The sequence below is a fragment of the Bombus affinis genome, chromosome 7, assembly GCF_024516045.1.
Source record: "Bombus affinis isolate iyBomAffi1 chromosome 7, iyBomAffi1.2, whole genome shotgun sequence".
NCBI lineage: Eukaryota > Metazoa > Arthropoda > Insecta > Hymenoptera > Apidae > Bombus > Bombus affinis.
Window position 1 is genome coordinate 2,905,777 of NC_066350.1, and position 26,406 is coordinate 2,932,182.

A 26,406-nucleotide genomic window follows, 5' to 3' on the forward strand; every position below is an offset into this window, starting at 1 on the left:
AATAGATAATCGTTTGGCTAATAATACAACGGGAATGCCGACGCTTTCTACATTTACGGGAAATTAGGGGTGTCTGTGCGGTGACGCGGTATTATTTGGTATGAATAATAATTTTCTATGAAATCGGGAATGCGGTTGGCTACGTTTATAATTGATTAAGCGATTAACGCGATAATTATACTGGTATTACTGGCCAAGCCGCCGATTACGTCACAATTCCGAATCTGGATCTCGTAGATAAATTTTAGCCGTTTTCAATATTTATCGTTTAAATGCTTATTTTACCAATTTTATTAAAAATCCTTTAACCAGAAATGATTACCTCTTATACAAGCCATACTAAATGCTATAAAAATTACATACACTAATATAACATTCTGTCAAATCCAATCACCATTAGCTAAACACATCCCTGTTGTTCCAAAAAAACAGAAAGATTCCACCTGACATTCTAAAATCCTAATATCGAGTGTTTTATTAAGAAACCTTCCAAAATCTGCAGTCCGGTTTATAAAAGTGCAAGGATTAAGGAGAACCTGCTCGACATCTCGAGCATATTCAACAAATCCGATGGTGACTCACGGAATTACATTTCGCATTTCATGTCAATCTGACGTGTAAGAAAGACGTGACAAATATCAAATAGTAGTATGTGGGCCGAAAACGGCGAGGGAACTTGAAGACACTCTTTCTCTCTATATTTGCTGCGAAGCGAGAAGAACCGTGCATACACGCCTAGCTGAACGTAAAGAATGAAAGTGGTCGGTCCGAGTCACCTACTTTTGCATCTCTGCTCGTTTATCAACGGTATCAGTGAGTGTGACGGGCTGCAAGGATTCTCAGAACGGGGCTGGCCGGTCCGCCGGACGGGGTTTAAAAGCGTTTCGATGTAAACAGCCCTGTTATTCGCGAATTCGGCCACCTAATTCCTCCAAACGGTGACGCGTGATCGTACCTCCACTTTATTTCTCTACATCCGCTTCCATCGGTCTCGTTCCAATCGAATATCGTTAAGTACCTGGTTTTCGTACTCTTTTAAAGCATCGAAAGTAACAAAGAAAAAGATATTCTTAATATATATTACTTTAGTATTTGAGAATAAAATGGATGAGTTTGGAATCATTTCTGTGAGAATTATACGAGAGACAGGTTTCTAAAAGAGCAAAATATTGGAACTTTTAAAAAGTAGTTTTAGACATATATGATCAGATGTAAGGAACTTAAGAAATGTTTTACTTTCCATAACGAAGTTCTTCGACCGTCTGTGAGTAATCTTCTAGCAGTTTTTATGAGGTTTCATACTTCTCCCTTTAATAAGTTCTTTTCTTTCGCCGACGTTGAAAATGGTTATTTTAATTCTACTGCGGTCTTCGAGTTTTTACATACCAATCACAGATTCTCTTTTAATGTTTATTTAGAATTAATGCTTTCATCTTAAGAACCTTCGGAGCCCATATGCTCATCAATAACGAGAGAATTAACTAAATCATTCTCTGTGTAACCCTAACCCTCGAATATATTTCTTCCACGCTATTCGGCCACAGAAAATATAACAAAACTTCCCATAAACCCACCCACCCACATTTATATTGAAATATCAAGAACCGAAAATGGAGCGAAGTAAAACAGAAAGTTGTCGTCAACTCACACCAGCCTTTCTCCTTTATCCGATTATTATCGACATCAAAGTCACTGAGAATAATTATTCGCAAAGCGGATCAACTTCTCCTCCGCTTCATCTACTCACGGCGAATCCTAAGTAGCTTGAACTCGCACCGCGAGATTCCGATTCTCCAAATCTTCCTTTTCCTGCCAAGGAACACTCGGTGTCGCGACTGTTCATGATGCGCTGTTTTAATTCGTCCCCCTTTACGGAATAACGATCTTTACGGTCGGGTCACGTTTCCAGTTTGCGAATAGCCGGCCGACCACCGCGAAATCCGCTTACTTCCCTTTTGCTCGCGCAAAGCGGCCACAGAACGAGCAAACCAAGCTTCTTTCCACGGAGAAATCCGCATCCAACGATACTTGTCTATGTGTGCGCGCGTCTCTCTACGTGCAACAGGAGAGCATGCCGCACTCGTCACACTGCAGCAAACTTTCGCGTTTTTCCAAAGTGTATAGGAAAGGTCGAGGCTTTCGAGGATCCTGTCCGAGGAGGAAAGAACGACCAACAATCGCTGGACTGTATCGCTTCGAGAAAAAGTCCGCCGCCCCTCGAGCGAGCAAGTTCAGAAGCGTCGTTCTCTGAGTAATAATACGTTTCGCTGGCGCAACGTTTAATCAACAACCCGTGCCCGCCACTCCTCTGCCAGCTGCCTACCTTTGAGAAAACTTTTCGCGCGACCCAATGAAAAATATTTATTACGTTTATACGTTCATCCTATCCTCGAGCTGCCTTTACACCCTTTTATCGAGACGTTCTGGTGTTTCGCTAGGAAACTCTGTCTACAACGCTTTGGTCTCCGAGGACTTCGCGATGGATAGATGGGAATGAAAGTACGAAAGAGACCTTTGCCAGCGTGGAATTGAGGGGATTCGGGATACACCGGGATAGAAAGTTATACGCTGTCCAACTGTTGTTTGTATGTCTGATCAGTATGTGATAGATCTACTTAACTACGGATTCTAGCGTCTCGCGTCAGATACGGTTGTTGAATCGTGTTAATTCTTTCATGATAAAAACGTTATTGTATGTTGGGGAAGAATATAGCGTTTGTAGATATAATACTCGGAACGTGAGAGTAACGTGTCACTTTGCACGGCAATTTCTCGTTCTGTGGTTATTTGGGAGCGGAAGAAAATGTGAAAATGGTGTTACTTCACCCGGATGGAAGATTTCGATAGACGAAAGAATTTGTCTCTGTTAATTTAATCGTGATCATCAATCCCTTAATTAATTCCCTTAATTCTACCCAATTTTCATGTCTACAAACATACAAAATAGATGACAAGAAATAAGAAAAAGGTGGAAAGCAAAGGGCAAACGTTATCACCTAAGGATAGAAGATCGTGCAACCATAAATTCCATCTTCCACAGTCGACAGCTAGATGTCTTGGTTTTTGTTTACACGTGATATATGAGCAAAATCCACCGTTCCTCGCGATACCTGGAGAAATATGTCGGCGTCTGTCGCTCGAAAGTGTACGTGCTAGAGTACGCAGTCATGTATCTGTGAGAATGGAAACTAACTTGGTCGCAATAGAATCGAACTTGGAATGGAAGTGAGAAGGGGTAAAAAGAGGTATTGGGGAGTAGAAATGGGAACGGATCCTCGTTTGATAGCACATGGGAGCGTATGCGGAGTGGAGAAGATAGAACGAGAAGAGAGGGCAGGAAGATTCGGAGCCGCGGATTATCCGCGCAATCATTGGAGTCGATACTCTCGACAACGCGATTCGCTCGGTGTAATAAAGCGGAATGAAAAAAATCGTTCGTGACCTAAATTTTGGCCACGTTACACCGCCCTATCATTCGATGTATCAGCGAGCTCGTTAATGATCATTTTAATGTATGCGACGCGGCTCGATACGCCAGCGGAAACGTTACTTTTTCTCCGGCGGCAGACGCGCGGCAGGAATTAATTAAAAATCCCATCAACGGAGGGAATTGTGTACTTTAAATCGGGAAACGATTTTCATCGGCGAATAAATTGAAATCGACTCGAGAAACAGTCTTGTCGTACTTGTCCAACTACTTGGAGGATAAAGAGACGTTTTTGTTCGAGATCAAACGGCGGCAGAGAGTATCTATACAGAGGAAGTAGGTTAACGTATTTAAAATTTCGATACAGAGTGACTACGGGATAGATGTGGCCTAGAAAGACAAAGGAGAGGCGCGAGGCGCGCATCGTGAACGCCTCGTCTCAGAAATATATCATGCGAGTTCAAATGCGAGTTGCTCGAAGAAATCTTGGAAAACTGCACTGAAAGTAACGCTCGACCGACTCGTTGAAAGGAGAAAATAATAATTATCGAGCAGTGGTCACAAGGCGGGAACTTCGGAAGTAACGATCTCGTTAACGTTTCGCTTGGAGAATCGAAGGACTTAAGATAATAAGTTTGTTTCGGAGGAGAAGAACGTAATAAGGAACTAGAGTAATTTCTCTCCGGTGAAAAGGAAATAGTATTCTCCACTCTCCGTTGAATCACTCAACTTATTAATTCCGTTAATAATTCATTCATCCGATTTGACGTACCAAAGTACAGCATAGCCATGATTCTCAAAGAGCTCACGTCCACAATGAAACCAGAAGAATATCGAAGGAAGTTTTCATCCTCGCGTTGCAATGCAAGAAACTCAGGCACCCGGACTTTTCTTGTCATCGAATCCTATCAATTGGCTTGCCCGTCAGCGGGATTAAAGTTTTGCTGGCGACTGGCGACCAAAAGAAAATACCAACTACAGACAAGGAAACAAAGAGAACGACATAGAGGGAGAGACGGATGGAAGAATCAAAGATTGCACGACATGGCTATGAAAGGTCCGACGCATCGAGTGAAAGGTTTCGGAACTTCCGGCGAAAACTTGGGGAAGCGAAGCTTCGCTCGAACGTCATTTACGCGAAACTTTTCGGTCACTGCACATTGTCTGGAGAAATAAACGGTGCAAGAGATAAGAAGAACAGGAGAAAAGAAGCAAGCTCGATGAGAGATCCACCAAGTCGGGTTAGTTCGTCTCTGTCCGACGGATGACATCCAGGATCAAGCTCCACCCACACACACATGCCTGCAACCAGCACACAACGTAATACCCACACATACGCGTCCACTCGTGTATGTACACACATATAGATGGTCGTACGTATAGAGGTAGCCGCGTAGGAGAAATTACGAGCGTATAAACATCCACACGATACACCTACACGTTCACCAGATATACACGATTTCCTTCGGGATGATCGTTCTCTGCATTCCATTCTCCGTACCGATACATAGATAGGATTGTTCCTATATAATCAAAGATTTGAATGCAACCACTGTACCTTCTCTGGGGTGATGAGCGGCGTGATGTACGTGGTGACCGCCGTCGTGTACACTTTTCGATGACTGTCGGGTGCTGCAGGTCACTCAGTACTACCGTGAGTACCGAGTGCCGTGCGATCAACGCTATGGCCTTCCTCTGCGAGAAGAAAAACTGACGAGCGAGAGACCGACGGTGTCTCGTGTCGGACGCTCGCGCTTTTTCAGCACACGCGTGTATATCTTGTATCCAACGGCTTCCAGAGGACGTGAACGTCACGATCGCTTCGTAACAGATATCGTGCGTCAATCTGTTTCGAATCCAGCTGACGATCGTTCGTCAGGTTACGCAGATAGGTGCCACTGTTAACGATGATTACGACGTGAACGACGATCACGGTGATCAAACTCACAGCTGGCGATCGAACAACGATACGTACGATCCTCTTGATCGAACGACGTCTCGTGGAACGGTTTACATTCGCGCGCGGTACACACTTGTCACGTTAATCGTCGTGGTTGCTACTCGCGGACACTGGAACCGAAGCAGGTGAGCCGTCGAGATTGCAACACGCGTGAAACAACGGACCCAAAAAACGGAGTGACACACTGCAAGAGCCACACACCGCAGCAAATCAAATGTCGAACGTACTTGATTATTTATCCTTGGCGTCAATTGCGCGTGAAAATCTCCCGGTCACGGTGTTTGTGTATATCTTCGGAACGGCTGAATGAACGCCGATCGAATCGCTTATTGTCCTGTATATGACTTGTTATCCTCTTTCTTGTGTCCTCTTCTCGCAATAGCGGGAGCGGCAGCGTGCACGAAGACGGAAATGAACGATCAGGCAACAAGAAGGTTAAAAAGAGAGAGAGACAGATATAATCCGTGGAGCACAGAAAGGCAGGTGGTCGTTGTCGTGCTCCTTGTCGCCGTGCGTCGAGTTCAATGCTGTACGCTGTGATGCCGAGAACGGAATGGGGCGACCGTGGAGGCCCGGGCAGTGGAGCCGTAGCGAGGGGAGGTAGCGGAGCCGCGCGGCACCCGATGGTGGGGTGCACGCTCGAGGAGCGAGGGATAGAACAGGGAGGGGCCCCTTTCCCCTCGCCAACGGGTTTCGCCACTATCAGGCGACTGCTACCCCTCCGAGGCGCGCAGGCGCCCCCGGGGCGCTGCCGTCGCTCGAGGGAGATAGCGCCTCTCGATTCTAGCCGGAGAAAGTCTGCTGGTGTGACAGGGATAGAAACACCGATGGAGAGAGGACGAACCAGAGACGACGTGAAAGAGGGAGAGAGCATCGGTCTGTTTCTCCTTCTCACCCGTTTCACCTTCCTTCCTTCGTAGCGCGAGCACCCCAGCATCGACCGACAGCGCCGCTCGCCACGCCGCGTCGCGCCACTCCGCGCCACTCCGCGCCACTCCGTGCTCCTCCTCGCCACGCCGACCCAACGGGAATACTTAATGCCAGCAGAGAGCCTGACTGCCTGACTGCTCCTCCTCGCCACGCCACGCTCGCTTGACGGCGGGATAGAAACGCGGGTATGGGGAGAACGCTCGAGTAGAGTGAACACATCAGAGGGGGGAGGGGACGATGCTGGATTGTGCTCGCGAGCATCGTGTTGCACCGATGCCGAAACGATGCATTTTCGGTGCATGACTACTTGTTACGCGTCCGCGAGCTAAACTTCTCGCATCATGCGATATTGAATAAAGTGTTTCTTTACCGCGAATCCGGCCAACCAGTCGTTGTCGGACGAGTCTGAATGACGAGATATCGTGCCGAGTTCCCGCCTATATACACATATACCGGTGCCGCTCCAATCGGGCCGAGAAAATCGGAGGCACAGGTGAACTCTTGAAAAATCCAATTTCGCGATATTCACGATTCGTTGCACCAATAGAAATATAGCTGCAAGTCACGACACACACATGGTAACACGTTAATTCTTTTTCAGTAGAGATGATAACTGGGCCACCGATGTAACGTCTCATTGACGCGAGCAACTGAACGGTAAAGACGAAGTTAAGTTTCCAAGTGATACGAGTTCGCGCTTAAGAAGTCCCCGGGCTGACCAATATTGATCACCACTACTTCCGTCGGGGCCGAAAACCAGCCACTTCGGCGAGTTCTCTCTCTGGCTGGCCTTTGGCCAGCCTCTTCGCGCGTCTGGCAAGTCGATGTAAACGTATCCTATGCTTAACGCGGAAAGAGGGGGCTAACCTAACCTAGAAAGATTTCATTGAGTCGCAACGTGACTTGGCTCGCTGCCAATACTATGAACGCTACGCACACCCGCGCCTTGATCCCCGCTCCTTTTCCAAGCACGCGGCAGAGTTTTGTGAGAAGAAGAAAAAAGGTCAGACTCCTTCCAGGACCTCGATATCGCACGATTCTTGTTAGACTTTGCTGTTTTCTTTCATTTTCGCGAGAGAGAACTGAAAAAAGAACACGATTTTCATATCAAAGTTCCGACGTAACGAAACGAAGTTAACTTTATTAATTTTTTAACTTGCTCTCATAATCGCGACTCTTATCAGCTACACCATCGATTTACAGCTAATTTATTTCGAACTATTAAAGCGCGGTTTGCAGGAAGTCTGCGAGGAGCTGATAACTTGTTGCAGCAGGCCAGAGGCGGCAAGTATTAAATCGTTTAAAAAACTTGAGAACCCCGCTCGTTTCGACTTTCGCTTTCGCTATCGCTCGACGACAGCCAATCTGTACCTTTTTTCTCTCTTCTTCTTTTTCTCAAGTGTACCACGATGTCCCACGTCGCCCATGGAGGATATAGAATCTCTTACGGAAGAAATACTCAAGACGAATAACGCGACCAATAACTCGTGCCGGATTTGGCTGTCGCATTTATTTTCTGTAACGTTGCACACAATTTGTCGCGAAATATTGCGGAATAGGGCCGTGACCCGACCTTATTAGAGCCCGGTGTTGCTTGTTCTATAAACAAGCGACGCCAAAGGTGTAAGCAACACAGGGAACATCAACTTGCTATTCCGGGATGATAATGGTTGCGAGGCGAGGCGAGTAAGAGGAACGCAGAGGCGGAAGGCGCTGGTGTATTCAGTATTTGGCTTACATCCAACGCAAGATGCTGAATGAACTTGGCGGGAAAACCACACTGGCGTGTGCTTCCTTCTGTCGTACGAATGGCGCAACTATAACTGACGTTGAATACCTTCTGTACAATGGAAGATTTGCTAAGGTCTCGAGACTGTCTTAGTATTCTACCATGCGTCTTTACGCCGTGTGACTTCTTATTAATTGCTTCAGTTAATGATGATATCTTTGAGAAAGCAAATGTATCTTTTATGTGATAAGTTTGATTTGGAATATTAATTTGTTAAACTAAAGCAACTAAAGGGAACGAATCTTGGGAACATATAGTTAAGTATATAAATGTTTAGAGATAAATATGTAGTTAACCGATCACGTATACATTGAATTTTAAATGCAATATTGCAGTGTAAAAAGACAGATGTAATGTAGTTAATTAATTTTGGTCAATTCAATGTAAAAGCAACGTTAGTTAAATAATCTACTAGAGTCGGCTTTAATAATTTAGAACGAATAATGGACTTGAATCTTAATTCATGAACATTTCTGAAATCCACCTATCTATACCGATAATCAGAGAGCATACCGAACCTCAAACACGTGAAAGTTTTTCCAGGTATTCGCGTGTGGTACAAAAGAAAAGGCGATAAAATTTCGCCACAGCAATTTTGAAATTTTGGGTCGTGGAAAATTATTACCGCAGCCGAGTGCGGGAAACGAGAAAACTTTTACGCGCGGCACGATCATGCCAAAACACGAATTCTTTCAAGAACAGCGTTACGTCACAAAATTAAAGTAGGAACGTGCGCCCATACATTTTCATGGCCGTGACAATTAGCGGACCAACACGACTAGAGAGTACACTCTCGCCTGACTGAAGAATTTAAACGATCAACACGATCCCGTGACAATTTCGAACTTTCCACAATAGTCATTACTCTGGGGATTGTCAACTGCCAAGGATGACGTGTAATCATGATATTGGAACGTAACCGAGTTATCAGGGCGCAGGATAGGTCAGCCCTTTCCTCTAGAGGCCTGATCGGTCAGCATGCGTTGCACAAGCTTCACGGATATGTCAACACACTGTTTGCGTAGTAGCAACACGAGCCACGTTCTATTGGAATTATAGCGAACAATGTAAAACGATAAGCCGAACTGCAGGCTCTCTAATTGGCACTCGATGTTTATGATGGATGGTATCTGAATTGGTATCGCCATGGAGTGATTTTTAATTACATCGATTATCCGAAAGTATTAATTTAAAGTCTAAAGTAAAATACAACGAAATTTAATGTGGGAACTTCGATAAATTAAAAGGAATTTTTGAAACGACTGCTATAGATTTCAAATGTTAGAAGTAAAAACTGAGGATTTAAAGACTGAAATGAGACGATCGTAGAGGATACGCTTTGATGAAAAAAATCGAGATCCTTTTGAATCTGTAATTTAATTACCAAGTGACATCTGCATCTAAAGGAATGATATTATACGTTCAGAAAATTTGCTTTTCCGTTGCCGAACGAACTACTGATTCCACGTAAAGCTGCGCCGCCAAGCAAACGATCCGTCGCATTCCGCCCAGCATCGACCAAAAAGGATTCCCTTTCAACCGCGATTCCTGCGATCGAACAAAAGCCTGGCCAGTTTAAACAACTAAGTGCATCACAAAGCGCGCGAGTAAAAACTCCGTCCTGGCTGTTTACGTAACCGAATCGATAAAACGGTGTCTCGAGTCGTGTGCTCACAGAGACATAAATTATAAACGAAAAGAATAGTGGAAAACTTTCCATCCTCTCCCTTTTCTCCACGATACCCATCCCTGCTGGCCCCGCCGTCGCCGCCGCCTCCGGTGCACTTCGATATTTGTCTCGACGACAGTACAAGGGCAGCATGTTTTCGTCGGCGATGAGGAAAACAGTCGGACGGAGTTTCGAATCCCCCGCATACGAAAAGATGAAAGAAGGACACGATAGAAGGAAAAGAGGATAGATACTCGATTGGACCAGCCAACTGCAACGAAACTCTTCGATGTCGACCTAGTTCGTCGTTTTTCGCATAACGTTGCAACGCTAGTCGGGTTTTTGGTCGCGATTTTCAGGTTCGATACTTATCCTCCAAGATACGGCTCACCCCGTTAGACTCGCCCTTTCCTGCTATTCTCTTTACCTTTGCCAAGAAACTACCCTTTAGCGTTCTCTAAGCTCCGTACCCGCCCCCTTTTTTCAACAGCCACCGCGATTCTACGTGTGCGAATGGTGCTGTGCACGTGAGCGTTGCCCCCCCTTTTCTGATCCGTGTCGTGCAACTTCGAGCGAAACCAGTAGTTCGAAACTTTCCTAAAATATTAGATGCAGACCCGTCTCCATGTATTTCAAGGATTCAAGAGAAGTGCGTCTTCTTTGCTACGTAGATACCATTGTTCGATGTTTCCATGTTCCACTTCGTTCTTGTAAGATACCAATTTTTCCTTTAGGAGGCTTTGAAAAAGTCAATTGGAAAAGAGGAAGACCTGGTGAAGGAAAGCACGAGGTAGATGGATAAATAGTTAGGATCCCGCGAACCTGTACCCTAGTAATTAATAGGGTGCACGAAAACGAGACAACGCGATTACCGAGTCCCTGTACTTCGAAGAAATATGTTTTACATACACTATGTTTTACATATAGTAGCTTATCATAGGACATTTATCAAAATTCTATCATTTTAAATAGCACGTTAAATGGAAATGTAATAAGAAATATAACAAATATTAAGAATGGCGTGAAAAGCATGATAAGTACACCAGCCCATAGAAATGTATCACCGTTGCGCAATTTTTCGTCGAGAATTTCGACGAAGGATAGTTCAAAAAAGCAATAAAGTAATTCGGTGCGATCCTTCTCGGAGAAATTCATTAAACGACGAAACCATTACTGATAAAAGTAAACGGTCCGCGGTAAGATTTGTCACAGGCGTCGTTGATCGCTAGGATTTTTCAGGTTACGGCGGAGGTGGTGCGGAGGAAGATGGCCATGGTCGAGGTGGACTCGAGCGTTTCTCAGAGCGTTTCTTCGAACATTTCACCGAGACGGTTGGTCCAGCAAAGACGAGACGGAAGAAAAAGAGCGCCGAGAACGAGTTGGCTCGGTACTTGAAGTAAATCAAAGGAAGGAAATGAATTTTTATTGAGGAAAAAGCCGCGTCTCGTCGGAAACGTAACCAGCACTTGCATCGCAAGCTAAATGAAATCTGTGAAAAGTTGCGTGAGAAACAATACGCTTCCAGTCGGTCCCTTTTTACCGCTTACTCCGCTAAAAAAAACTATCCCCGGAGGAGCGGCCAGGTTCAGTGGATTTCTTGGACCTTTCCTCCGCTTGTTTTTATGAAGCATTCGTTTTTCCTCTTTCCCTCGCCCCATCCACGCCTCTTCGACCCGTTGAATCTTTATGAAGTGATTAATGGTATTAATAAGAGGGTTACCTCCTTTGCTGAAGTCCCAAGAAGCCTCAGAGAAACGCATCGTTCTCTTCTGACCGCGTCGATTTGAATACTCACGGCTTAATGACTTCTTCGGTGGTTCAACGAACAACAGAGAACCATTTCCCATCCGTATTTACGGCGATTTAAATAAACTGCCGCCTTTAATCTTGATCTGTCGACTTCGATTCCAACCTCGTCTCGTTAAGGTGTACGCATCAATTTCGACCCGGTTTTCGTTCTTTCGGTCGGTTTACGTACCATCAGGAAACTTCATTCCATCGCGTATCTACGACTCCAGTTTGTTTGTGGCCTCGGGAACGAGGGATTAATGAAAGCTAGCACGGCAAGCAGCTATATAATGCGTAGCTTTGGCAACGACGCGCGCTGCGTCATTTGTGTTTGTACTGGCGAAGGAGGAGGAAGAGCCCGGTAACTGCGCGAAATGTACACGCAGGTGTGTGTCCGCGACGTACCCTGTTCCACTGAAACTCCGTAATGACTGTCGCTCGTTTAGATTGGTTTACACCGTAATGTGTTTGAGGATGTAATGGCGCGTACCCGATTAGTACGCGGTACTCTATATTACTTCTGGAATTATGACCGGTTTCTGCGGCGGGATTTACTCGGGCAGCCGATTTTCTCGACGTTTATGAATGAACTCGCTAGGCGAACTCGTAATCTTGTTTCCTCGATTTATCGAGCGACTCGCGTTGCCTCTCCGTGTACACGACGTTGAAAAGGATATTTCGGGGAACGTACAAGGTTTGCAACGTTCATTCGATAAATGTACGCCGTCGCTACGTGTAAGTATGAGAACAATTGCGGGGAAATGAGGTGGACTTGAAAAATATTTAAGATATTGCGAAAAATTTGAAGAATTATTATTTTGTTCAGGAAGCTGGATTGCCGAGATGTTCAACGTCGTGATAAAATTTTTGTCGATTATGTACAATTATGTACAATTATTTTTACAATCGCTACATTCTAATTCCCTCTTTTTTTCTTGAAATTCTTTCATCGCCTGTAAAGCATTAGATACTTTGAAATTCAACGAACGTGCAGGTACATTAATTTCGATCGATCCATCCTTTAATTCGAACGTCAATTACGTAAAAAGCACGTATTCAGCTTCTTCGAAAGTGTACTATGCTTCTCAGTCTTTTATCCGCACGATCGTCGATACGCGTTTCGCGTTAATCAACAGGGGCTACGCGAATCACGAATGTAATTAGTGAAACGTAATTAAAAGATCAGATTATTTGAAAATGTGCTAGGAATTTCTATCTGTGCAACGTGCTCGTATCGATAATAATTAACGTAGACTAACTACCAACGTTAAAAGTCGTGTGTTACAAGATCTTTTGATTCGTAATTGTACAGATAGAATATTTCCGCGAAGACAACTTTGTTCTACCAACGAGATATTTTGAATGGACGATCATGAATGGTCTCGTATAAATTGAGTTAAAAAATTCAACCGCGTTCAATATTCCATGGTAGAACGGTTCATTGATAAATATACCTTACGTAAGATAACCGTAAAACCATTACCCGTAACTCGGAGCATTAACGAGAGAAATTAGTAGCTCCCGTAAGATTTGCAAGAGCGAGCAATTCGAATAAAAGTCTAATTTGAAAGAATATTTCCGGCATAACTTACTTGGCGCTATATTCAGTGCTAACTATGCAAATTTGAGATTGAATTTTTGAAATATGTCCGGAGAACATTTAAGATTCAGAAGTTAATCAATACAAAAGATTATAGTTCAAAATCCAGCCACCACTTTCTAAACACTGCCTTTTGCGATAAAATATAAAAACTTTCTCCATATTTCCCAGTTCAATCAATTTCAGCGAACACACTGTAAATCCACGACAATAATGCATCAATTCCTACGGAAAACACTTAACGATTTTAACTTCTTGTAAACTCTATAGATGACCCCAAAGTTAATCAAATAAAAAAATAAACAAAGGAAGAAAAAGAATACTGAACGAAAATACCACAAAAGAGTCTACGTCTCTAAAGCAACAAAGAACTCAATTCTATTACCATATATATACATATATACTTTTATAACCACATGTATATAATTAGCGATCTCTATCGCAGCGTCTGACAGGAACGAGAGGGTCAGCCTATTTAATTTAGAGAATCAGTTTTATTTTCGCCGCTCCTCGGTCGGAGCTACTTTCCACAAAACTTTAGAAGAGAGAGGAAGAGGAAGTCTCGTCTCGGTTCCTCGTGGGTGCTCTCGTCTCCGGTTTGACGCGGAGCCTCTCGAAAACCTTTCTAACACGACACAAAGGGAACAGCGTGGGGAACCGGGGTTAGAACGAGATCGGGGGAACCGAGGGGAGAAGACCGAGACAGCCAGTGGTAGGGGGATCTTTTCGTAAGCGTAATGAAACTGCCTAGTAATCTTAGAAGCTGTGTACATCCTGTCTCACCTCACCGCGACAGTCGGCCGGGGTTAAATGTCTTGAAATGGATATTCCTGCTGGTAGTAGACGGTGGGATTCGGATGCGCCGTACCGGCGACGTGCACAACTTATCGTTTCGGATATTACAGCGTTTGCCGCTGCTTCCAGGGAATTTCGTGCCACTTCTGAAATTCGGAATCTGTGGAATTTGAGACTGCGTCGCTAACGCTCCTACACCAAGGCACCATGGAGTTTCGACCGTCGAGTGTCGATTTCCCACCTGATAATTATTCTGAGGGTATTCTTCCGATGTACATTTAAATTGTTCAAATTTTTTCAAATAGAGCATATTATTTAACTGTAAAATTATTATACGTATGTAGGAAGTTACTGTTAAACATAATACACGTCCTTAACTGATCTCTTCTTCATCGATCTTGAATAATTCGGAAACTTTGATCTTATCTTTGAGCTGGTCTCCCTTTCTACCTCTATCCCCTTGCACAAACCATACCGATAGTCGGGACGATGCTTTACAGTGGTCGAAGAGAGAGCATAGACGACATCTCGTCCGGCTGTACCACTTAGGTCAGCGCAGATAAGCACCACTATTTCCAGGATTAAAGATTTGACTGACGTTGTATTTTCGTCGCGGTATCCCCCCCCCCCCCCGGTTATCGGTGGGTTAGAGCGCCGTTGAAAACGAAACCCACCCGTGTGGTAAGAAAGGGGTTTTGCTCGAAGGGGTGGGGTTACAAGCAAGGGGTGGCAACGGATAGAGGGAGGGAAAGAAGAACGGACGAACTACCCCAACGAGACTCACGAAACATTATTTCTAGCCTGAACGTCACGCGGCCTGGCCGGCAGTTAGATCGATAGATAGAGACGTCGGTCCTGCCGTTTCTCTACGTCGAAGCGCCGTCATGCGAAACTCGAATTCAAATATAGAAATGTCTGGCCCAGTGACATTTGGCAGCTCGTATCAACCTCCATCGGAGGTCGAACAGTAGTCCGCCATTCGCAGCACTGTTGTCACTGATAGCAGTAGATCCGTTCAACGGTTTTCTTGTGTTCTCTCTGCCCCCTCTACCGTTCGTTCACCCCTGATCGTTGCTGCTGATCAGTTTTACGCGATCTCGGCGGCATCTGCACCCAAGGAATCCGTAATTAAGAGCTTGTCGTCTCTTCGAACGGGGCTCGATCGTCGCTAGAAAGTGAAGGAGCCGAGAAAACGCTGTTCGATTTAGAATATCGTTGAATCACTCACCGAATCGACGAGCGATAAGTTTATCGGGGCGACAAACGCTGTGCTCGATTCTTACCTGCAACAAGCAACGTAATAGACATTTTAATTAAATCGGCAACCTGGCAGGAAAGAAATAAGAGTCGGCAATGATTTACGAGTCGATGTTTGCCGTGAAAGTATCTTTGCCAAGCTCTTGAACCTTTCTCCCGACTGTTTCAACCGATTCATTGGCGCGGCGCACTCGAATTCGCAGTTTTACGACCGAGTGTTTCAATAACGCGTCTTTCCAACTTTTCGACCCGGCTATCTTCCGGTAAGAATGAATCTTTCTTGGCGTTTTCACGGTTCTCTTGATTGCATTAACGATCTTAGCAGGAATAAGCTGCGAACGGTGCAGCTGTTTATTTTAGTAAAACATCCTATTACGATAGTAAGAGGGACGCCAAGAATTTGCATTCATCTGTAAATTCTTTACAGAAAGAAATATATTCGCTTCTTTTCAGTTAACAAACTGATCAGATCCAAGAAATTACACAAATGTCTAATCGTTCCAAATATATTCGTATAAATATAGCCCTATTTTTATAGCGCTATCGTAAAATTTCGCTTTTATAATCCAGGCGTTAAGAGGTTAAGAACCATTCGATCGGAACCTCTTTGAAAGCAAGATTTCACGCGATGAATTTTCACACCACATCCTCCGCTTATTTTTACACGAAGAATCACCCCTGTTCAACCGTGGTACAACATAATGACGCGTTTTAAAAATACTCGCCGCTTCGTTGCGTTATCGAGGAACCAGCTAGCGTAACACCTCCCAGTTCGAAACTCTGTTTCAAAGACGACTTTCGCGTATAACGGTTTACCAAAGATCTGCCCCGGTTGAACATGGCGCCAAAGCGAAATTTAACCTTGCCACGTATGGCAAGGAACGATCCGCATACGTCGCGCATGACTCAAGAGCGCATCTATATTCGGTGCGACGACGGGATAAGCGCATCGGGCCGAAGCGAGCCTCGCCAAAGTGTGCTGTAGCCAATCAATCCGCTAAACGCACGTATTTATCCGTGCCCGTCGTCCAGACGACGTTGGATGTAGCCGTTATACTTGGAGATAAATTCGCCGGTGTCCGGTTAATCTGATATCCGACGGTAGTATTCGACTGGAAACCTATTGCGTCCGAGCTTGTCGCTCGATTCGAACGGGGCTCCTGTTTGCTATTATTTCTTTGCTTCACACCTGCTTTCTTGACAGTGAGGAACTACCGAGACTAGAGGAACTATTCCCCTTCCTTCGGGTATTTGCTGCCCAAGTTTATTTGCTATCGAATTGGAAACTACGAATTTCATAAGGCACGTGAAAATGAAGTTGGAGATGTGTCGATTCCTTTACAGTAAACGCAAATTTCGAGCAATCTTCTCGTAAAAAAAAAAGGAAGAATTTTTTAATAAAAAAGTTCTCTTAATATTAACGAAGCTTTCTATCTGTTTCAAGAAGTATATTTATGGTTGCTTTTTATTGGTTTATTTTTTAAATTTTGTATATAATTAGCTATGGAACACATAGCGATACCAGTTGTCCATGTATTTTCGAGAAATTAGTCAAATTATTTCGATTAACAAGCCACCGTCGACCACTGGAACGCACACACGACACAGAGATAGACACAGAAGCAGCATGTGTCAGAAGTGTCTAGCAGTCGCTGCGGGATTTCGATCAAACGATCAACTAATAATCTACCGAGTCTCTACCTTTCCCGGAAGCTACGCCACTACTCCCGACTCTCAGCATTGGGAACGTGCTCAGTTTCAGGATAATCCCAGCTGCATTACCTTGATGAGTTCCGGACTCCATCTTCGAACCCGGCAAGGTTCGTCTATCCTAACCGTAGTTGTCCGTCGTGCGGTTTTCGGAACACGTATTTACGCGTGCACGACGAATTGCATTGTTCGCGTTCACGAGAGTGTACTCCAAACTGTAGAAGATACGTACAGAATTTTATCTACGACGTATTACGGCCATTAATGTTGTAAGTCTTCCGAAGAAAGAAGAAAATAAGAAACTAGGTTGACATTTTGCGGAAATTTAAAATTTTAAGTCCATTCATATTAAGAGTATTGCAATTTTCAGCGAAGGTTGTCAGAGGGAAACTGCATAGTTTGATGGGTGGAAAATTATTGGGAAAAGCTATTGGTTGATAGTGCTTGAATCTTGGAGGGATAGGGTGCTTAGATTAAATAGAAAATTACATGGCAGGAGTGAAGAAGATAAAGTGCGTGGTGAATCATCAGACAGAGTGTAGTAAATCGGTAAAATAGCATGCATGAAGAAAGATTTATCGGATATTTTGCTGTTAATTTATTGCTATTACATATGCAATATTTACTTACTTATAATTTAATTTATTATTTATATATAATTGTATGTGCATGTTTATCGCCATTTATCATAAATATTCAGATTGTACTATTATTTACACAAAGTGGATATTCAAACACAGTATAAATTAGGAATATTCAAATTTCGATACAAGATACCAATGAATTATAGTTCCGATAAAGCAAAGTTAGAAATTAGCAAAATTATTGGGCCCTAATAGATCGCACTTTCAAACCAGATCAGTAGACGTCGCAGAAAGTAGACTGCTCGGGATTAAGAAGTATTTGGGATTTATTCACGTTGCTTTCGGACTGGTGCACGTATACATCAAGCGCCGACGTGACGGCGAACTCGGGAAAAGTGGCAGGAGTAACGTTGCATCGCGAGACAGGTACGATATCTCGTGGGAGTCGAGCTGTTTGGATGAGGAACGATGGAGAAAGAGAAACAACGCGAGAGGAAACAACAGGGCCCGACTTCGGTGAGCTCTGACAGAGCTAATTTATCCTATATTACTACTTAGCGAATCTACTGAGATTTCGGTATCCAGAGGTGCAACGAGCGAGCAAACAGCCGAGGCGGCGAATCGACTTCCGGTCAGGCAACGCCTCTTGGGGATGGAATTTCACGGAAATTGCTCTTGGTCCAAACAACACGGTTAATCGATTCGCGGGACATGGATGTAACGAACCATCCAACGGGAATCCCTCGCTTTTTTCGCCAATTAATCACGCAAATCGATTTGACGTATAGCTAACGGGGAGTTAGCCATTCTCTCTGCGAAAAAAGTACTTGGTCGATCACGTAGATAAAGCGAAGATCCCGAAGAAAGAAGTCCGCGAAACGCTTAAACGGACGACCCTCTGTTAAAGCCACGTAAAAGTTTGTCTGCGGTGGAGCTTTGATCCTGGAAGACACTCGTTGTTGGGTCGTCGAGCCTTCTAATCTCGGTGAAACAGCATCGTTAGAGAGAGGTAGAAACATAGAAAGAGAAACTAGAGGGAGGAAGGAAGGGGAGAAAAGGGTAGCAACAAGAAACGATGAGGAGAAGGAGGAGGAACGTTAGCGGCGGCGGCAGGCTCATCTTAGTTGCTCGACTAAATCTCTCTGTAAGCGGGCTAAGCAAGCTCCAGTGGCAATTCGTAACAACTATTAGCGAACCGACATTCATCTCGTTTAACTCGAGTTAGCGCCCAGGACGCGTAAACCAGGCCCAGAGTCTGTGTTAGCTAGCCACGTTGCTTAATGCGCACGTTGGCAACGAGAATCGCCCCCACTAATTTATACGATACCGGACTATTCACACCGGCGACACCATTAGTCAATATCGTTCATTAAATCGATACAACTGGCTGCTCAATCCATGGCTAAACAGGTTGTTTAGCTATGGAACGAGCCCCTTATAGATGCTCTCTGTCCCTACAGACAGAAATAATTAAACCGTTCTACCGCATTTGATGATGTTTAGCTCCATCGCTTCACTGCCGGTACGCGCTCGATCCATCACGCTATCAATACGATCGCTAAGCTTAAGCGGAAAGATGTTAACGACCCTTTCGTTAATTCTCATTGTTGCTACGTTAAATTTATGGTCATTAAAGGGTGATAATCTTCGATTATTTTGCCCTCTGGTTTCACGAAATTACGAAAACCATTCTGCCCAGTTCCTTCATTTATTCTCTCTAACCAGAATTTCCTACAACACACGTTCTTTCGTGCGACTCGTGGGAATAAAGAAACGACAAAAGCAGGGAGAAAGCGAAAGACAAAGAGGACAAGACCGGGGTAAACGGGGAGAGATAATTTCATCCGAAATGCTTTACATTAGCGGACGAACTATCAAAGGCCGTTAATACATTGCGGGCGAGCATGCATTTCGCAATTACAGATTGTGCATGCTGGACATGTCCGCATGGTGTATTATGTTATTATCCAAGCCAACGAGCATAAAGCGGTCAAAAGCGGCGGAGGAACACCTGGAGAACCTGCCTCTCGAATCTCGACTGCCGACTGCCTGCTCGAGTTAGGGGAAGATAAGCTCGTTAGCGAATAAGTGGGCTGATGTCGGGGGTTCAGCGGATAAACTGGATAAAGTAAACGAACAAACGTCAAACGACTTTTCACACATTAAGCAGCTCACGATAACCGAGCCGTATCAAACAGAGACAAGGATAGAGGGCGTGGGGTGGACTGAAGAACATTATTCTATGTCCCAACCCCCCAGTATTCGTCACCAGATGGTATTATTCGCGTCATTAGGGAAATAACGAGAGGCTCGACTCGTTTGCCCCGAATACATTCGCCTCGATGCTCTCCAATCGAGTCACGACTCCGAATTACCGGCAGTACACACCCTCGGTGTTGCTTCCTTTTCCGTCTTTAGCTTTCGCCCTTGCTTTTCGATTTTCAATTTACAGAACAGACGCAGCACCCCCATGGTAGATAAAGCCTAATCCGTTCTATCGCGCTTTTGTTGCGACTTCTACCCTCCTCGCGACTCTCCCTCTCCCTTTTTCACCGTTTCTCTATCGTCTTAGTGTTTTCTTACGTATCCGTGATTTTTCTTTCTCTTTCATCGAGATCTTTCCTATTTCAGCAGGAGCATTTTGAAATTTCATTAGTACTGCAATGACATCCGATTGCTACGATTAAACTGAGAAAATTCGAAACGAATCTAAAAAGATGGTTTTACATATACACTATAGACACATACAACTTTCTATGAAGTGCTTAAATATTTTCGTGAACCACCGTAGACTGAATGCACGAAACGTACGTTCTTGTCGTATTATCTTGTTCGCCTCGTTTGTTTTCATACATGCACGTAGTTATATCGTAAGCACTCAAGAAGTACTTATCTTAAAAAGCTCCTTAATACATTGTTACTGAAGTTAGCTGAAACGTTGAAGGTATCTCGCGAATAAAATATAAAGGATGAAAGGAAACACAACACGGGGAAACACGGTAGCGAGGTATAAATCCATAAAAATCTCGGTAAAACGTGAACGTTTCAAGGCGATAATACCGGTAAACGTAATTTTTGTGCCATTTAATCAACGGCAGAACGCTATCTAGCAGCTACATGATAACAAGTCCGCCACTTAGAGCTTTCTTGTATCGCGTTTTAGCACACACCGTGGTGTGTTACGCAAATTTTTATTAGTAAGTGGTCTTATCGGCGAGAACGATCTGCTGCAACGACGACAGCCTAAAAAACTGTATTTAATCAGATTTCCACTCGGTGTTTTTCAGTTATTTCACGATTTATATAATACATAACCTCCTTACAGGCCGACGCTAATTGGTGTAGGTTGCATGCTTTTTTGGCATCCATTCTTAATTCCTAATTATATCAGAAACATTGATAACGAAGGAAGAATAGTATCTACTAAAGATTATGCAAAACGGAAAGTTATAATTCAATGTTATAATCAAAGTAGGATAATTCCAAGTATTTCGTATACATAAAAGATATACGAAACGCGGAAATAAATATTAAATAACATCGACCCTGGAAAACTTGTATGGGAGTCTTGACCTAAAAACGCGCAATGTACGCTGCCGTATAGCTTGTAGTTCGCATCGTTGTGAAATTTTTCTTTTTTATTCATGCACATGAATTCTCTTTTGATTTTTTGATACTTCACGGCGGTACTAAGAAATAGAAACAGATTTGCTCGAAGTTACTGCAATCGAAAAGAAGTTTCACTTTGCTTTAACTTTAGAGTCCCTATAGCTCTTACAGTGTCTACAGGTGCGAGACTCCCTATAGCTCGCTAAAGTGTCTCGCTGGTCAATCAAAATCACCATATACACGGATTCTCTCATCTACGAATAATCCTTTTCTTCGTTACCTGTATCTTAATCGACGGCGTTACTAATTTGTGTGATTATACAAAGTGTTGGAAATATACATTTTTATAACCCTGTGAATCACAGTGTTATACTACAACAACCACCCCTATTATCCTAACCGAAATAAGGGGATGGAACTATTCGTGGTGTCAATTATTATAATCGTAACAGGAATTTACGACTCCCGTTGACGCGTATTCTCGCGACCGCGTCTCCCCGCGATAGCTCGAATTTACACTGTCCGAACAGTATATTCGAATGTACGAATATAATGTCATGACATCTTCTAAATTTAAAAGAATAAATTGGATGTTTTTAGAAATTAACAAACACGCAACTTTTCTCGGTACGAGATTTGACGTTAACAAGAATTTCAGCGAGAAATATTATCCTATATTCTGGAGGACCAAAAATTCTGATCGAAGACACTTAGATAGCGAAGATATCGTAATACCATATGGCTCGATATATCCTTGGCCGTTGCAGAACCCTCCCTGAGAAGGAAGAAGCCGAACTCCATCCAAGTGCTTGTAATTGGTCGGGATTTTCCAGGCTCGCGCGGCGTTATGCACCCGGTGGCCCAATTTAATATAACTTATGCATATTCAATAGTTTCCCAACGGCGTCGCCGGAACTGGAAGGGGTTATGCACTCTGGCTCGGTTGGCTTGAGACGCACCGGAAGGACAAAAGCTGGCCCTGCTCAGCAATTTCCTCCGACTCCTATGAAAGTTCTCTGGCGCAACCAAGTTTCCAGCAAGTCACATTGCTTGACGATTACGCCACGATTTACCACGGATCTGTCGCGACATGGACTTCCGGCCGAACTTATGACACTTGTGTCTCACGCGGTATGCATTGGCCGACGCACTTCACCTTGCCGGAATACAAGATTCTGAAGCTGATTGAAGTTACTGATGGAGGTTGTTGTGTACGAAGTTAATAATAGAAAAATCAAATTTTAATTATCGAAATGTCGTGGGTTGACGAAAGATCTCGGCTTTTGTAGTGCGGATTATTAATTTATAATATTAATAAAATAATATGTGCTGATTTCTCTCTTAGATTACTTTCCTGTTGATAAAATTTCAGAAACAGCACATCTACAGGGTAGATGCAGCACCTCCTAGGATTCAACTATTATTCCAGATATCCTTGCCGCTAGCAATCGCTTGCACGATGATGAAAGCGTCAAAAGGAAAACATTCTTGCGGTCCTTTGGAATATCGACTTTCGACGGGAGGGAGATATCGGCCAGAGGAATAATATTCTTGGTTGTACACGCGGAGTCTAGCGAAAGCCCTACTAAGAGAGGAAACACAGAACGAAGATGAGGCGTTCAGTAACTTTTCCTTTATCCGTTCATCCCGACGTCGTCTGCCGGGACCCGACAATGAATGGATGTCAAAAACGCAGCAATTAATTCAGTCCCCGTGGGGAACAAAGGCGTAAGAATACCGTCGGTTGTCGTGGTACTCGAGAGAAGTTCTTCTTCAACTAGGGACTCGAAGAAGGAGAGCATGGAAGTGAGGAGAACCACGGGAAAGAAGAAAGAAGATAACTGGCAGTGAGGTAGCAACGGACGGGAGGGCACAATGGTTGGATCATCCAACTTTACTTTGCTTATTGTAATTCAATTTCACGGGGCGTCTGCTTGGTTCCTCTGTCTGCTTATGTCCCTTTCTTCCTCCGTTCCTACTCTGCTCTCATCCTTGTTACGCTAGTTTCACGTTGCTCTCTTTCTATCCTGATTCTGTATAATTTTCGTCAGACCGTACTAGAAACCCCTTATCGACCGAAAATCTAAAGGGGTGGAGTTGACAACTGTTTAACATCTTCACTTACAATTCTGATTTCACGGCAGACGTTGCTTGATCCTTGCAGCTTCGTGAAATTATTCGAGGCTCTTGTATCCGAAAATCGGCTTTGCGTAAGTGCCCCTGTCGTAACGCTGAACTAACTTTTCAATATCTGATACGTTTTATACGCGAGATAGGACGAAACAACTTTCCTTACAGTCGCGCAAAGAGGATAAGCATTCATCGAAACGTTCCGCTCGCGTGCATACATATGTATCATCTTTGTACTTGTTTAAGTAGAATTATATGAAACTTACCAGGCGTTCGTTAACATTTCGTCCGAAACTTGAAAAGTGAGTCCAAAGAGTAAACAGGTCCTGCAGACGAGATGCATCTACGATATTGAATTCTTCGCAAGTTTCGAAGAAGTAACGCAATAATCACGATCGAAAGTTCCCGTTTCCGCTCCTTTAAATGATAGATACTTGGAGCGTCTAACTTCTAACCGATGTGCAAATTGAAAATGGAGATTTCAGCCTTGAAAACGAAGATTTACAACGTAACGAAAGGTTTCTCGTAGTTTGAAGAGGAAAGATGTATGTCCGTCGCCCATGGAAATTGACTCATTTTGGAACAAACCCATTTCCTACTTTCGAATTGTTCTTTACGACTACTGGCTGGAAGGCGAACGAGAAAAATTTGGCTGACAGAACGCCTGAATAACCGTACGCTCCTAGAAATCTTCCGAAAGTTACTGCACGAGCGAAATAAAAACTCAAAGACTCCCCATCTTTACAAGACCAACAAACTGTACTAAAGAAAAATATGCGTTGATCTTTCCCAAAAGTATTTGTTTCAGAATCAGCTTGGATACCAATTGCAAAATTGATCTTTTAGCTACTATAAAGTATATTTACAGCAAATTCCCAATATTTTACTTTTTCTACAAGCTCGAATGCGAAAAACTTGGTATAATCCAAGCGAGTTGCTTAGGAAACGCAGGTGCAAGTGTTCCATGTGTCTATCATCAAGCAAGTAGGGTAAACATCGGTAACAGTCGGGGCGGTAAAGGGTAAGGTAGTTGCATTCCAAAGCAATATCTTGCATCAAATTGTGCGGGGCACGAGGCATTCCTTCCTTCACCCTTGGTTCGCCAAACTGGGCTTCGTCTGGATGGCTTCGCTGCGATGCCACGGCAAATACGTGAATGTTGACTCAGCCAGCTATCAGACTCGCTACGGGCGCGCCTTATTCGAGCTGACTAAACATGCCAACTTAGATTGCCATAACACTGCGCGATGTATATGTCGTAGGCATCTTCCACTTGCACTCGCCTCCGCTGTCTGTGAGCCGTTTCATCTCGTCATCCGTTTCGAGTCCCTTGAAACCGCGCTGCCTTTAATTACTTCATTTTTCCGTCGAATTGTTGCGAATGTACGAGCACTGGATTCTTATGGAAATGATTTTTGGCGCTTTGGAACGACGTATTAAGGATGAGAGATAATATTGCAGATGTCGATATGACATAAATTGGGATTAGGTTGGAATTTTTGTTTAGTTATGTAATTTTGACTATGAATATTTTAATACAGTACAATTAGGCAATTTATCTGATCAATAGTGCCGGCCCAATTGGATAATTCCAATTTCCGTGGTTTCAATACGAGTAATACATTCTACGATAAATCTTTCAAAGACGGCATATATCTAATCAAACAAATAGTCTTTGGGCACCTTGACATATGAAGAAATAACGAAAGAAAGAAAAGAAAGCCACAAATAGTTGGCGCTTGAAAATATCTTAGCGCCGAGGAATTTATCCCATGTCATTGAATTTTAGAACAAACCACGTCCTACTTCAGTCTGATGTTGATTCATCTTCCCGTTCTTATCAAGCAACACCGTTTTGACTAAATTCAGTGTAACGATTATCGTGGACGGACACAGTTGGCTGGACTCCAGGAATGGTCGCATTATGTAAACAAAGACGAGACTACCGTGTTCCGATATGAATCACGTACGACGTTATATCAGGAATTACACGAGCACGTGACCAATGGAACTGCCCTGGGCTGGCTGGTGACGGATGCTTCAACGAAGCGTGATCGTTTTTGAGTTCCCGGAACTCCATTACGCCCTCTGCTAATCTCTCTATCCGTGCAAGTGCATTCTGCGCTCCACTGGCCACAATTCGAGTTATCTGCGTTACACTTCAATCAACATCGAAACCAATCTGTGCATTTCGCTAGGGGAAGCCTTTCGCACTGATACACCAACGATTCTATCCTTATATATCGTGTTTCCTTTTAAACGTTGATCGCTTGTACACCAGTCGACGAAATGACGAACATGAGCTAAATTCATACCTTCCTCGAAATTTTTGTTACTTTTCCTCGTTTCAGGCCAAAAATCAAAACTCGGTTTGATGACATTTTGTTTAAACAAAAAGCTCTGTCTTTTAATTATATTCTAGGAACGTTCATTTGTTATCCCTCTTCGATCGCACAAGGAATTAAGTTTTAAGATAGCTAGATTCATAAATAATGTTAAAGGACACATTCAGTTAGATCTACTAAAACATCAAGGGTAATTTTCGTTTTCGTCGCTTAATGCAAGTAAATACTCGATTCTTATACACTCGAAATTCAATCGTTCTCTTGTATTCATTTCTGATTCCCTTATTCATAATATCATACAGTAGGAACTCACAATTTAAGAAGAAATGATTACGAAATGATTTCTCTTTATCTAACATCAATTAGATTTTTTAAAAAAGATAATTTACGATAAACAAATCCAAAATCTTTATAACAAGACCAACAGGGAAATATGCCTTACAAAGTGTAACAGGAATCAACCCGGTTGGTGAAGCCGTTTTGGAGAAATCGGTGAACACACAAGAGAGAAAGAAAACAGATATACTCATCGAATTGAGATACCTTCTCTCTTTTTCCGAAGTCGATACAAAAAATTATTGTTCGTGACCCATTCGTTGAAAAACATCGGGTCAGCGCCTCTGATTCACCCCATTACCTTCCTATGAACTTTAACAAACGTATCAGCCGTATAACAAGCTTATCAAAAACGAGCTTCCGTCGGATTTTCACGAATTCAGATGGCAGTACCGCTTTCTAGCCACGATCGGAGGAGAAAAAAAGAAAAAATAGTGTACGTGTGACTGATATGCTCAGTTATGATCGACGGAGGGC

The 26,406-nt window shown here is 43.5% G+C and overlaps 1 protein-coding gene across 5 annotated transcripts in view; it reads right to left on the reverse strand.

Annotated features, from left to right (window-relative positions):
- LOC126918485 (RNA-binding protein Musashi homolog Rbp6) overlaps positions 1-26,406 on the reverse strand; it is a 771,768-nt gene that overhangs the window by 232,610 nt on the left and 512,752 nt on the right. Inside the window, exon 1 of one of the 5 annotated variants that reach the window (XM_050726420.1) lies at positions 4,986-5,930. The exons of the other annotated variants lie outside the window; for them this stretch is intronic. The gene's annotated coding sequence lies outside the window, so the exon portion shown is untranslated. Of the gene's footprint in view, positions 1-4,985; positions 5,931-26,406 lie in introns of those variants that run through there. 5 annotated transcript variants of the gene reach the window in all.